General features: G+C 38.8%; 1 long non-coding RNA gene across 6 annotated transcripts in view; it reads right to left on the bottom strand.

The window, feature by feature from the left end:
* Positions 1–12,283, bottom strand: part of LOC112672308 (uncharacterized) — an 85,828-nt gene extending 73,545 nt beyond the window's left edge. For 5 of the 6 annotated variants that reach the window (XR_004810171.2, XR_004810170.2, XR_007406690.1 and 2 more), the window contains exons 1-3: positions 11,962–12,121; positions 11,573–11,861; positions 10,433–10,500 (exon numbers count right to left, since the gene is read on the bottom strand). This is a non-coding gene — a long non-coding RNA (uncharacterized LOC112672308). The other variant, XR_004810172.2, reaches the window with a different exon arrangement.
* Positions 12,284–12,646: the final 363 nt, after the last annotated feature.

Below are 12,646 nucleotides of genomic sequence, written 5' to 3'. Positions count from 1 at the left end.
GCTGCTTTACATGCTTTAATTCATATAAGCTTCATAAAACCCTATAAGTTAGGTACTCTTACTAAACCCATTTGACTGGGGAGGAAAAAAAAAAGGCACTAATATATTAAGAAACTGCAAGTAGTGTTGTTGGGATTTAAATCAAGACTTTCTTTCTTTCTTTTTTTTTTTTTTTTAAATCCCTCATGTAATCACCTGAAGAAGGTCTCAGCTAGGTAGAATAACCTTAGGAGAAATGTGAAGAAGCAAAGTATAGGATAAAACTGGAGTGGTAAGATTTTGATATTCTGATCACACAATAATGTCATAAGATCCAGAGAGAGGAAAGAATTGGAAAAATGTTAAATTTAAAACTTGAACTATAGAAGGGATCATATCAGAGGAACCTAATCTCATAGAGCAAGGAGTAACAAGACCCTTAAGAACATGGCTAGGCCACCAAGCAGGTTGGTTTACAATAACTCCACAGGTGCAAAAAGTAAACCTTGAGACTCAGTGGATCAGAATAAGACAAGGTATTAGTCACTGAACAGAATAGAGAAGGAAATGTGAGCATGGAATTACCAATGTGTGTCCCCAAGGCCCACTGAGCGATGTGATAAGCCCATATGGCAGTTACACACTCTATGGACTGCAGTTGAAGAAAACATGGCCAATGGCCCAGTATATTTTATAGCAAGCAGTAAATAGAAGAGTCCCCAGGCTTCAGGGGGTGAGTAGTTGTACTGTAGTCATGCTGCAGATGTCTTGTCCTACTTAATTGCTTACATGACTAACAACAGAAATGGCTCAGTGCCAGGGGATAGTTCTTGAGGTTTGGCACACCCAGTTATAATGGGCAGGGACGGATAGCCTTTCCTAATAGGCATAGTAATGACTTCAGTCAAGATAGGAACTATATGTAGTGCTCATTTTTAAAGTAAATATAATACTCCCAATACATGTAAGAATGTCCTGAATCTGAGATATTGTTAGGATAGAGAACTACTTTCCAAGAACTAGTGAGAGAATAATCACTTAAAGTATTTATCAGTAAGTTGTTAAAGCCAAAGCAAAAAAAAAAAAAAAAAATTGAATAGCATTCTTTTTTTTCCTCTTAGTCAACTAAATCCAGGGAGAAATAATCCCAGTTGCCCCTTTCTCTTCATGTATTTCCTATTTACCCTTCAAGTCCCAACCAAACATGACCTCTAGCACAGTTCTTAAGACAATATGGGTGTCACTAATATTAGTAATCAACAGACTAACTGTAAAACAAAAGAATAAATTTTTTTAAAAAATGATTCTTTTGTGGGAAATGTTTTCCCAGCTCATTCCATTTACTCATCCCCATTCCTATAATACTTGCTATTTTGACTATTCCTTAGGTCCCATATGTATATGACCTTTTGCAACTCATTCTTTTCCTACTTACATTTTACTGGCTTAGAAGCTGTTTAAAGACAAGGCTACTGAGTAAACACCTTTTTATTCCTCAAAGCTTCTAGCAAATTTCCCTGTCCAAGATTAGCCCTAAATCAGGCCTTCATTTTGACACAAGCAGGCAGAAACTTAACATATAGTTTGCATTTGTGCCTATGTTCCCCAAAGAGGAAAACATTGAATAAATAGCTTTCATATTTGAACATTTAGTGTGTGTCCATCACAACACTCCTCTGATTGCATTCATTATCTTATTTAATCACATTAAATCACAGCAGCTCAGAAGGCTGGAATTATTATTCCCATCAAATAGATGAGGACGCTGAGACTGGGAGAGCATGTATAATGTGCAGAGAACTGTAAGGATCCTGAATAGCAGAGCTGGGGTTTGTACCCTTGTATACGGGTTCCCAAGCCCTTGGTGTAACCATAAATGTGTCCTGTTTACCTTGATTATGCTGCTACTTTCTCTTAGAAAGACTTAGTTCTTGCCATCATCATTTCTAGAATCTCAGTTTCAACAAGACTATCCCTTTGCAGGCCAGCAGGCTTCCAGGCCACAACCACTGAGTAAGTCTGGGGTACAGCCAACAGATATGGAAGTGGGTGCCACAGTTATTAGGGAAGTTGTTGGCCTTGTTCCACATGACTGCTCTGACCAGCTCATCCTACACACAAGACACTCCTGCCTCTGCTCTCCCAAGGACCAACGGGCTGAGGTTGATGAAGACAGACCCACCTTACTCTCTTCTCCTGAAAGAGGAAGAGCATGGACTTGCCTAACTCCTGTTCTTATCAAGACAAGAGTAGGAATAGAATGAGGAGGAGGGGGAAGAGTAATATTAGTAATGGTAGTAGTGAATAAACTTTCACCTACCAAGTCTCTTAAAACCCCATCACTAAAGAGAAATTTAAATCCTAGGCAGTTGACCCTTTTTCAGCCAACTCAGACTATGGAGCATAACCATCCTGTACAGCATAATCCTTTATTCTAGAGCCTTCATAAGGTCCTTTAGGGACCAGAAGTCCTTTCAACAAATCACTCTCATCTCTAATTTCTGTGTATATTTACTTGTATTTTATAAATACCTTATTTCCTACCAATAATCAATTATGGTAAAGATTAGAATGATTAATAAACAACTAAATTCTAAGCAAACACCCTAATTAATCTTCACAGGAACCCTGTTAGGAATCTGAAATCCCCATTTTTCTGATTCAGATACTGAAGCTCAGGGATTACGTGGCATTCACAAAGCCACTCAACAGTAAGTGGCATCACTAGGGTATTACAGAGGAGAAAACTTTCCTCCTATTCCCTTCTAGGTTCTTCGACAGAAGACAGATTAGCAAGAGAAAAACAAAATTAATTTTATATGTATGGAAGCCCCAAAAGTATGAGACTCAAAGAAGTGAGCGAAGTAGTCAGTTTTTATTCTTCATAGACAAATAAATAATAAATTCGAGAGGAACTGACAAAACAAAGGGGTTTGGCTTGTGGGAGCTAATTAGTGAAGAAATACAACGTTTGTTTATAGTCTTCTCGATCCCAAATTCCCTATCTCTGATGATAAGAATGTTTCCCTGCCTTCTAATACAAGAAGGGTATCTTCACTTGAGAGATTTATTTTCTGCTTTTAGGAAGGCAAAGGAAGGTCCGTGTCCTTCTTATGCTTGCTATTTCTTAAGCAACTTTAATTCAAGATAATCAATATGCCAGAGTGGGTCCCAAAGTGGCATATTTTGGGATGCCTATTCTATTTCCCTTTCTTGTGAACTCAGCTCCTGTTAATCTGATTGCTTCTGTACAGCAAGTCTGCCTGCCAAATAATAATGCTCTTCATTTGTTTAATGGCTTATAATTTAAAATTTCTTCCATATGAATGATCTGATTGCATCCTCATTGCAGCAGGCAGTGTTCTCTTTTTCATAGATGAAGATACTGAGGTCCAAAGTGTTTAAGAAGATATTTGAGGGAACTCAGCAAGTGAGGGGATGCACTGAGTCAGATCCTAAAGCTCTTCTCGGTAAAGTTCCATCATTGCCCTTCCCAGTGAGTGTTATATGGCTATTCATTCTAGAAGGGTCCATCCTATAACCATCTTTTCTGCCAATGGCAAGCAGACAGGGTTGTATATGTTTTCAAAGGAACACATGGTTGACTAAGAAAAAAGGGAAAAGGATATTTAGGGGCCCAGGGATAAAGCCAAAGGAAGATGCCAAACTGGGATGCCCTGGGTACCCTGAAGTCCAAGGCTCAAGGGGACAGCATGTGGGTAGCAGGCCCCTGGCAACAAGGCCTCTGTGGTATAGCCAGAAAGTCCTGTAGCAAAAACTTGTCATACGTGGCATCTAACAGAGCTGTTCTAGATTCAAGCCCTGATTCTGTTAGCTATAGATTATGACCTTGTGCTGTTGACTTGCCTATTTCAGTACCACTTTATCCATCTGGTGAATAAAGAAACAATGCCTACTTCATGGAGAAGTCAGAGGAGGGAATAGATAAATGTGCATGGCATTGACTTACACAACATGTGCCACCAAAGAGAGAGAATGAAGTCAAGATTCATTTACAAATGGAGGCGATGATATGTAGAGGCTAGTGTGGAAAGGAAGTATGCAAGAGGTTGAAGTCTAGCTCTGTCTTCTACCCTTGTTCCCAGTACTGATTGTGAGTTTAAAATATCAAATTCATTCTACTTTCCTCAGTTTTGCATTGACGCTGACCATGACAACTTAGTACAGAGACAAGAGCCTGCCTTTCCAAGCACCATATCCTGCTCAGTTCCCTCCTAGGTGTGCAATGTACTTTCTTTCCCTTTTATCCAGACCAGATGTATTTCTCCTTTAAGGTCTAAGTTACATCGTTTCCCATAAGTGGTACCTCCATAGCTCACACCAATCTTTATCTCCATTCAATTTGAAGCATATATTGTTTATACAGCCTATTTGGCACTTTTCATAAATACAGTGGCTTGTGATGCCATTAACATGTATTCATACCTTACTGTATTGCCCTGTTGCCTGTTCCTTTAAGAGAAGGAATGGTCATTTTTATTTTGTGTCAGCTATGTTATATAGGCTGGTACCCAGCACATATTAAAAATTTGATAAATATTTGTTGAGTAATAAATTTAAAAGGAGAATAATATTTATTGGGATTGTGATTAACTTAGCACTGAATTAGTGTCCTAGATAAATAATAATGATAGTTCCCATTTATTGGGCTTCATTATTTGACAAGAACTACTCTACAAGCTCCAGAGGGATTGTCTGATCTCATCATTGCAATAACACAAAATACGACAAAACAAAAGAAGAGAGGCTAAGTAAGTGGTTCAAAGGTACACATCTGGTAAGACAGTGCAGTTGAACTTCGATCTCAGGTGGTCTGATTTCAGCCCACATTTTAAACTACGTTACATTGGTTTTCAGGACTTGACTGAGCCGCCTGGGATTTCTTTACATAAAGTAGTAAATGAGTTTTGTTATTGGTCAGAGTGTTGACTTACAAAACTCCAAAAAAGAAAGCTATTGTCACCTCAGATTCCTGGAATGTAACTGCATCTTAATACATTTCCAATCTGGTTTAAATTCTGTCAAATCAACAGTGGAAAAAAAAAAAAAGTGATGTTGAGCGCATCTACTTTTGTACCTGCTCCCACCAGCTTAGTCCGAAATATCCTTTCCATAATTATACATATGTCTTTCTTGCAAAACTTGCAAATGCCCAAATAACCTGAGTGGAGTTTCATTCTTCATGGCAGTTCCCTTCTAGCCATAATAGGCCAGCTGGCAAATATCTCCAAAACATAGTTAAAAATATATTTTTATCTGTAATAGAAATGTCACTTGTCCTAGTATCCCCTTAAGCAGCAGGAGGGGGAGAAGGAGAGTGAGAGATCTATTTTGTGTGATTCTGCTTTTAAAATGCATGGCACTTTGTCCCTTTCAAACAAATGTTTCAATCTTTGAGGAGTTTTTGGGTCCTGCGCCCAAGATTTTTTTTTTAATCACTTTCAAGTTTCTCTATAGTCTTGGCTTATTTGGAATTCAGAGTCCTATTTTTAAAAAAATAAAGGAAAAGAAAGAGAAATGGGCTTTCTTCTCCTGTTTTTCTCTGGAAGGTCCAAGGCCATTCTTCTCATCAATTCATGTAGCTCTGCAGGACCCCAGAGGAACAGCCTTGAAACCCAGCTCTGTCAGGGGATACAGCCCTGGAAAGGAAAGGTTTGCTGACTTAACAAAGGCTCCATAGCATGAACAAAAACTAGGAAGAGCTGTTCCCATGTCCTCAGTGTCAATCCCCTGTGTCAGTTAGTCTTGAAATTGAGGACTGAGAAAATCTTTGACTGTAAAGAATGACCCAGTGAGATAGAGGGAAGGACCAAAGGGAGATTGACTTCGGTCCAGTCCCTGTAGTATGTTACTGCCTTAACTGCTTTGTCCCCTGGTGTCTGAAACAATCAGTTTCCTGTGTCTTTCCCCAGGGTCCCATTCACACTGGAGTTGGCTTCAGTAAGCCTTCCCTAGACCACCTCCTTTCACTGGATAGTCACCCCTCACCTTCTATATCTTAGCTCATTCTCTTCTTTATCCTATTGTTCACCACCTCCTCTGAGTCAGTTACTATCCTAGATACATAGAGCCGGGAGCAGAAACAAGAGGAAAAAGAAATCAGTATTCAAATAAGCAATTGTATACATACAACTTCCGGGGTCCAGAAGTGCTGTGAAGAAAAAGGAAATAAGGTGAGGCAATTAGTAAGAGCAAGATAGGAGGGAGCTGTGTTGCTTCGGATGCTCAGGAAAGGTTTATCTGTTATGATCACAAGAGCTGAGATCTGCAAGATGTGAGGCTGATCCAGGCCAATATTTGGGGGAAAAAAAAGCATTCTAGGCAAAGAGAACAGCAATTACAAAGACACTTGGGTAAGAGGACATGAAAACTGTAAGAAAGAGAATGCGGTTGGAAGGGAGGCATGGTAAAGGGAGGTATGCGATTGATTTATCAGAGCAATAGTTGAGGCTAGATTATAGAGGCCTGCAGGCTGTGATACAAGTTTGGGATTTTATTCTGAGACAGGAAGCCAGTGATGACTGTTGAGGTGAGATGTGATATTCTGTGACCTTTGATTTAAGGAGACACCATGGAGCAAATAGGTTAACCATGGAGTGTGTGTGATCTCGGTCCTCAGGAAGTGACAATGGTAGGTGGAAAATCCACATGACAGTACCTCACCATGATAGTCCAGGTGAGAGAGGACAACATGGATCCAGACTGGCAGAGCTGGAGTTATGAGGAAGTGGTCACATTTTGTGATACATTGTGAAATTAGTCTCCCTAGGAATTAAAGTTTAATGTGGGATGAAAAAAAGAAGAGAATTAAGAGTGACTTTAGAGTTTTGGGTCTGAAAAAATTAAGAATTAGTAATCAGAAATACTGAAAGAGAAAGAACATCATAGATGACCTTGAATGAAAAATCGAGATTTTACTTTTGAAGCTATTAAGTCTGAAATGCCTGTATCAAACGGAGAATATGTTCTTGGTTGCTTTTACTATTGAGGAAAGTTATGTAAAGACAAAGCTGGAGTAAAGGGTATCTCCTCATGACCTTCAAACCCATCTTCTCTAGGAATTTCCAAACCTGGCTGCTCATAAGACACAGAAGAAGACATGTTTCTCTTTCTTTGTCAACAATGTGTCATTACTTATGGAACCACTTTAGACAAAAATTTGTTTCAGCAGCCCTATAACCACCACAAGCATGGAACTTCTCTAGAAGGATTCCAGAGACTCAGCATAAAATTTTCATGGCCAAGATACATTGCAACATCACAGCAAGAATATGCAACTGTGTCAGTAAGGGGAAAAGATATATCAAGCGGTATCCAGGGTCTAAATTCATGTGTGGACTTCTTTTGCTCTCCCTCAAGAGCCCACACAGAGCACATTCTCCCTCCACCCTTGAAATGCAGAAAGAAATGCATGCACTGTTCTTATGCCCAGGAATATCCATTGGAAACTCAGAATCCAGAATTTTATTAGGAATTGATTACATAGGCACATCTGGCCATAACTATCAAGCTTCAGACTCCTAGAAGGAAATCACGTGATTGTGATTGGCATGCCAGCCAGGCAAAGTATTCTTATCACTTAGAGCACTTGACAAGGTCCGAGTACCCAGACACCAGACAAAGGCCTGCGTGCCCGCAAATCTATCCAAAGATCAGGCATGCTATATTAATTCTTTCCTGTCTAATTACAGATTTCAGGACAGGGACACTAACATACAATCAAATATCACAAGCTATGGTGTGAGATTTAGGTTTTTAAAAGATTTATAGCTAAGTCCGATGATCACCCAGGTTTGAGAACCATCACTTATAGGTCATCAAAGCTCAGCTACATAAAGCTACTTTCCCAGTAAACACACAGTCAGGCATAGAAGAGGAGGTTGGAGATCCTCTCTGTCAATAATTAACTGATATTTTAGGCAAATCACCTCACCACTCTGTTTCTTTATCTGTAAATGAATGGGAATGGATTTAAATGATCCCCAAAGCCCCTTCAGGTCTAATATTCTTTGATCTAGGTTAGAGAAAACAGTTGAAATGGGAAGATCCAAGCATCTTGCCCAATGCCCTTCCCCATTCCCTCACCTCATCTTCCTTCAAATCCAGAAAGTAAAGCCCATGTCTCCCCTCTATCTCTTGAAGGATGCCTGAGCTGAGGCAGGCCGTAAGATCAAGAGAAGCAAACAGCCTTTCACAGATTTCTTCTCTACATTAATGTTAAAAGTGACAAAACAATTTTGTAGGGGAATGAGGAAATGTACTTGGTTTGTGGGAATGAAAGAGAGAAATTGAAACCTGAAGAGCCACGAGGGCCTTTTTGGGGAATTTTAAAGACACATCTACCCTAAAACCACTCTACTGATAAATCTGGATTCCCGGCCAGGGGCAGGGTGTGCTTTTTAGCATATTTTCTGTCTGTAATCTTTCATGGTGTTTATGAGAAAACTGGCAATGCATGTTACCCGCAGTAACAAAGATGAAAAGAAAAACTCAAGTTTGAAACTGTGTCATAGAACTAAGAGATCTTGATGACAAGCCTCTTTGTTTACATTCAGGGGTTACAGAGGGGTTGGGTGGGTCTAGGTGCTACATTAAGGTATAGATGGGACTAATACAGGATTAACACCTGACATGTATTAAACCCCAATTAATAGAGCAGATCAATAATAATACACAATAAAGGCAGGTTCTCTTAAATCTCATGTTTCAAGAAAAACACCCCTCCTTCATTTATCCACTCTCTTTATCTCAAATTCTTCCTGTCTCCTGAATAGTATCTGTATACAAGCACATATTAATATCCCCATTATGATAAATATGATATCATCTCAAATTTTTAACCTCCTATTTACTACACACCTACTATACAATGAGATTTCTCTCCAACTGTTTCCATGAATACTGCTTCCCTCAAGTATATCAACAACCTTCAAGTTGGTCGGTCCTGAACAGTTTTCATTTCTCTCAGTCTTTTGACCACATTGACAGAGTTGACCACTCCTATCTCGAACTTCTGTTGATGCTGGACTCACCCAATTTTTCTTATAACTTGTGGCAAATCCTCTAGTTACACACACACACACACACTGTGTGTGTTTATGAACATACTTGTGTATATGGAGTAGGGACAATATGCACAAGTGGATATAATACTTAAGGTATATGAATTTTCACATATGCACATATATGTGTAACTACCATCCCAATAAGGACATAAAATATTTTCAGAAGTTTCCGTCATTTCACCTCTCAGTCAACACACTCCTGTTCAAAGAATTCAGTGAAATTCTGACTTCTATACACATACATGATGGGCCTCCCAGTAGCAGCAAGAGATAGCAAGACCCGCTGACAAGCAGTTTATATGTCTCAGTGTGAGAAACCTTTTTAAATATCTCATTGGTCAAATTAGGTAACATGGGCAAATTAGACTAAGAATAGAGCAAGAGACTACTCTTATTGTTGAGAGGAGCAGCAAAGTCATGGTCATTTCAAAAGGATGTCCCTGCCATTGCTAAATTCAGAAAGAAGAGAAAGAGAGTGAGAGAGAAATTTGCCCAGATATCATCTCCCCATCTAACACCACTGCAACTACAAGTTGAATTACATCATGACAGGGAACAAGCCTACTACTTTCCAACTGGTCTCTAGAACCAAGCCTACTGTAACATAGATATCAATAAATATTGTATTAAGGGAATGAATGACTAATGGTTGATAGTTTTTTTAGGTCCATGTTTTATAACTCCCATTTGATGTGTTGAGAATGGCCCTAGAGCATAGTGGCTATAGATTGGCAGAAGGAAAGACCCAGAGCAGGGATGTAGGTTACAAACATGGGTGAATACTACAGATTATGCTGAGGTGCCAATCGTTCTCCTCATCTCCATGTTCCAAGCCAAGAAAATATTTGTATTTTTGTTGTTGCTCTTTCAAAAATCTCTTCTGTTTGGCTAGCTTGTTAGTTTTCTGCTGGGGAAATTGTTTATTGTTCCTTCTGTTTTCAATTACATTCAATAATATGACTAATGATAATAACAGCTAATATTTGTTGAGTGCTTAGAATGTGGCAGGCACTATGCTATACATCTTTAATTATTACATTTAATTCTCAAAATATTTTTATATAGTAATATTTTTATTCCCATTTCATAGGCTAGGATCCCGACACTCAAAAATTAAGCAATTTCAAGCTATCAAAAAATATGGTAGAAATGGAACTCAAACACAAGACTATCTGATTCCAAGTTCATTATCTTGAGCAATACACCATCCTGGCTTTCATCAATATTTGTTTAGCTTTTTTTGAGATAAAAATTTAGTGGAATTTATCTACAAAAATAGACCCTAGGGTTATACACAATTTTAAATGTCACCTAGGTCAACACCCAAAGTTTGAAACTTCCCTCCAATATACTTAGCAAGCACTCACCTGGTTGTTTTTGTAATCCCTCTGGTAATAAGGCAGCTAATGGCTTTATTGGAAAGTCCATAACATTTCTAGGATACAAAATGGATTTCATAATCATAATGAAGTTAGAACTCAACAGATTATCTTGAATTTTTAGTGTGCTAATATTATAATCAACCATCTCATTGCCAGTAAATTGATAGCAATCAAACACAAGAACCTCACGAAGATTAGGTTGACAGTGCCCTCATTTTATTACTGGCAAAGCTGGATTGGAGAATTGTTTATGGCTTCCTACTTCAGACCTTGATTTAAATTGACCTGCCAGATCAGAAATGAGGAGACTGGGAATGGGAGATTTACTTCATTGGGAGGAGGAAAGAAGAGCAAAAGGATCTGGTCCTGTAAGCTCTGTAATATGGGGCAAATACTCAACATTCAAGAGAAAAAGAAATAGTCAGATGAGCCCCCACTCCCAGTATTTCAGTTCAGTAGCCATGCCTTCCTAAGGGAGATAATCCAAATGATGTCACATTCCCCTCAGTATCTCTTCTCTGATTAGGAAATTGCTGTTTCAGAAGAGACAGAGAGGGAGGGAATTGGCAAATAAAACAAAAAGACTCACTCAGAAATGCTAAATTTGCCATATGCATGTTTGTCTGTGAACATGTGTATATGCACATGTGTGTGTGGATCAAGGAATCTGAAAAATCTCAGGGAATCGTGGAGAAATAAGTGAGAGGCAAGGACCCTGCCCACCCCAACAGATACTAACACATCATCCTGTGGGATGTAATTGGATTCCTCTTTTTTAGCAAAGCTGAAGTAAATGATGGTGAATATAGGAAAAATGAGGAATGTTATTTCTTTAGATAAATTTTGTTCCAGATCTGTTTCACAGAACATTTTCCCTGTAGTTTGTCTCTTAAGAAAAGGATTTATTCTCCTCCTCCTCTGTTGTGCCTAGGACTCTGGGGAATGCAGTCATCCTCCAGTTTGGAAATCTATAAAACCTTTTAGTCTATTGAAGGATATGGCGAGTACAACAATCAAAACAAAGCAAACACTAGTTAGATATAACTATCAGTCACTCATTTCCCCGTATAACATTTTTATTGGTCTATAAAACTAGTGTCTGAGAAAACAGAGGTCACCACTTACTGTTGTTCAAGTTGTACACTGCACAAGTCCAGACGATGACTTTCACCTTGTTGTTCTCTTGGATTGTGTAGCTATTATTTCAATTTCCCGGCAGATGGCAATAAAGTTTCTTAGGGAAAGAATGTCTTTTTTTTTCTTTCTTTCTTTTTTCTAATTCACCTGAATTCACCCTTTACTGAAGCTAGGAGAATATCCCCATGCATCTCAGAGCTATGCTTTTCACTGGCACTGGAAGAAATTGTGTGATCCAAGACATGGTTCCTTTAAGGTGGTAAGCTGAGTTGTGTTCCTTCAGGGTTAAAAAAAACAAACAGAGTTTTTATGTTTTAAAAACATAAAATTGGTGTTTCAAGAAACATTTAGTTCAATTTCCCTCAAATATCCAATACCTTCAACTGGAGATGCAATTTTTTTTCCTTGTTCAGAACTTAATAAAATCAGTCAGCAAACAAATGGATTTCATCTCTGACCTGAGACAATGAGCCATGTGAAACAACAGAGTTCTTTGTCCCAAGGCAGTAGATTTTGTGGACTTCATTAGTTACAGGGATTCAGTTACCTGTGGATTTGTAGGAGTCACTGCAACAGTGATTAGCCAATGAGCTGGTAGACAGGATGTCCTGGCTCCAATTCTGCCTTTGTGACATATATGACGTTGGCATATGAATGGCCTTCTAGTCCCATTTCCTCATATGGGAAATTGAGGTGATCATGTCTGCCATTCCTGCCTTCTGTAACTGTGTAGCTGAACTATACTCAACTGATTTAAAAAAAAAAAAAAAGTGAGAGAACATTGTAAAACATAATACAATACATAAAATCTAAAGTTTCTAAAACTTCCATACTCTCCTTAAGGCAGAGGTCACAAGCTCTAGTCTTTAAACGACCAGTTCGGTAGTTCTATCAGCTATGAAGCTATTGACTCTCAATGTCTAACACACCTTCCTTTATATTATTTTGTATGTTAGTGTCTGAAAACCCCATTTTGGCTTAGCTAACTACTGGAAACCGCCTCCAGAGAGCGCTGGAGGGAGACCGGGGGCTGGAGCAGGGACTGAGAAGCTGCTCCTTGCT

This window comes from Canis lupus, chromosome 28, assembly GCF_003254725.2.
Source record: "Canis lupus dingo isolate Sandy chromosome 28, ASM325472v2, whole genome shotgun sequence".
Lineage (NCBI taxonomy): Eukaryota > Metazoa > Chordata > Mammalia > Carnivora > Canidae > Canis > Canis lupus.
Note: the sequence above shows the minus strand (reverse complement) of the source record. Positions and strands in the feature narration are given on the sequence as shown.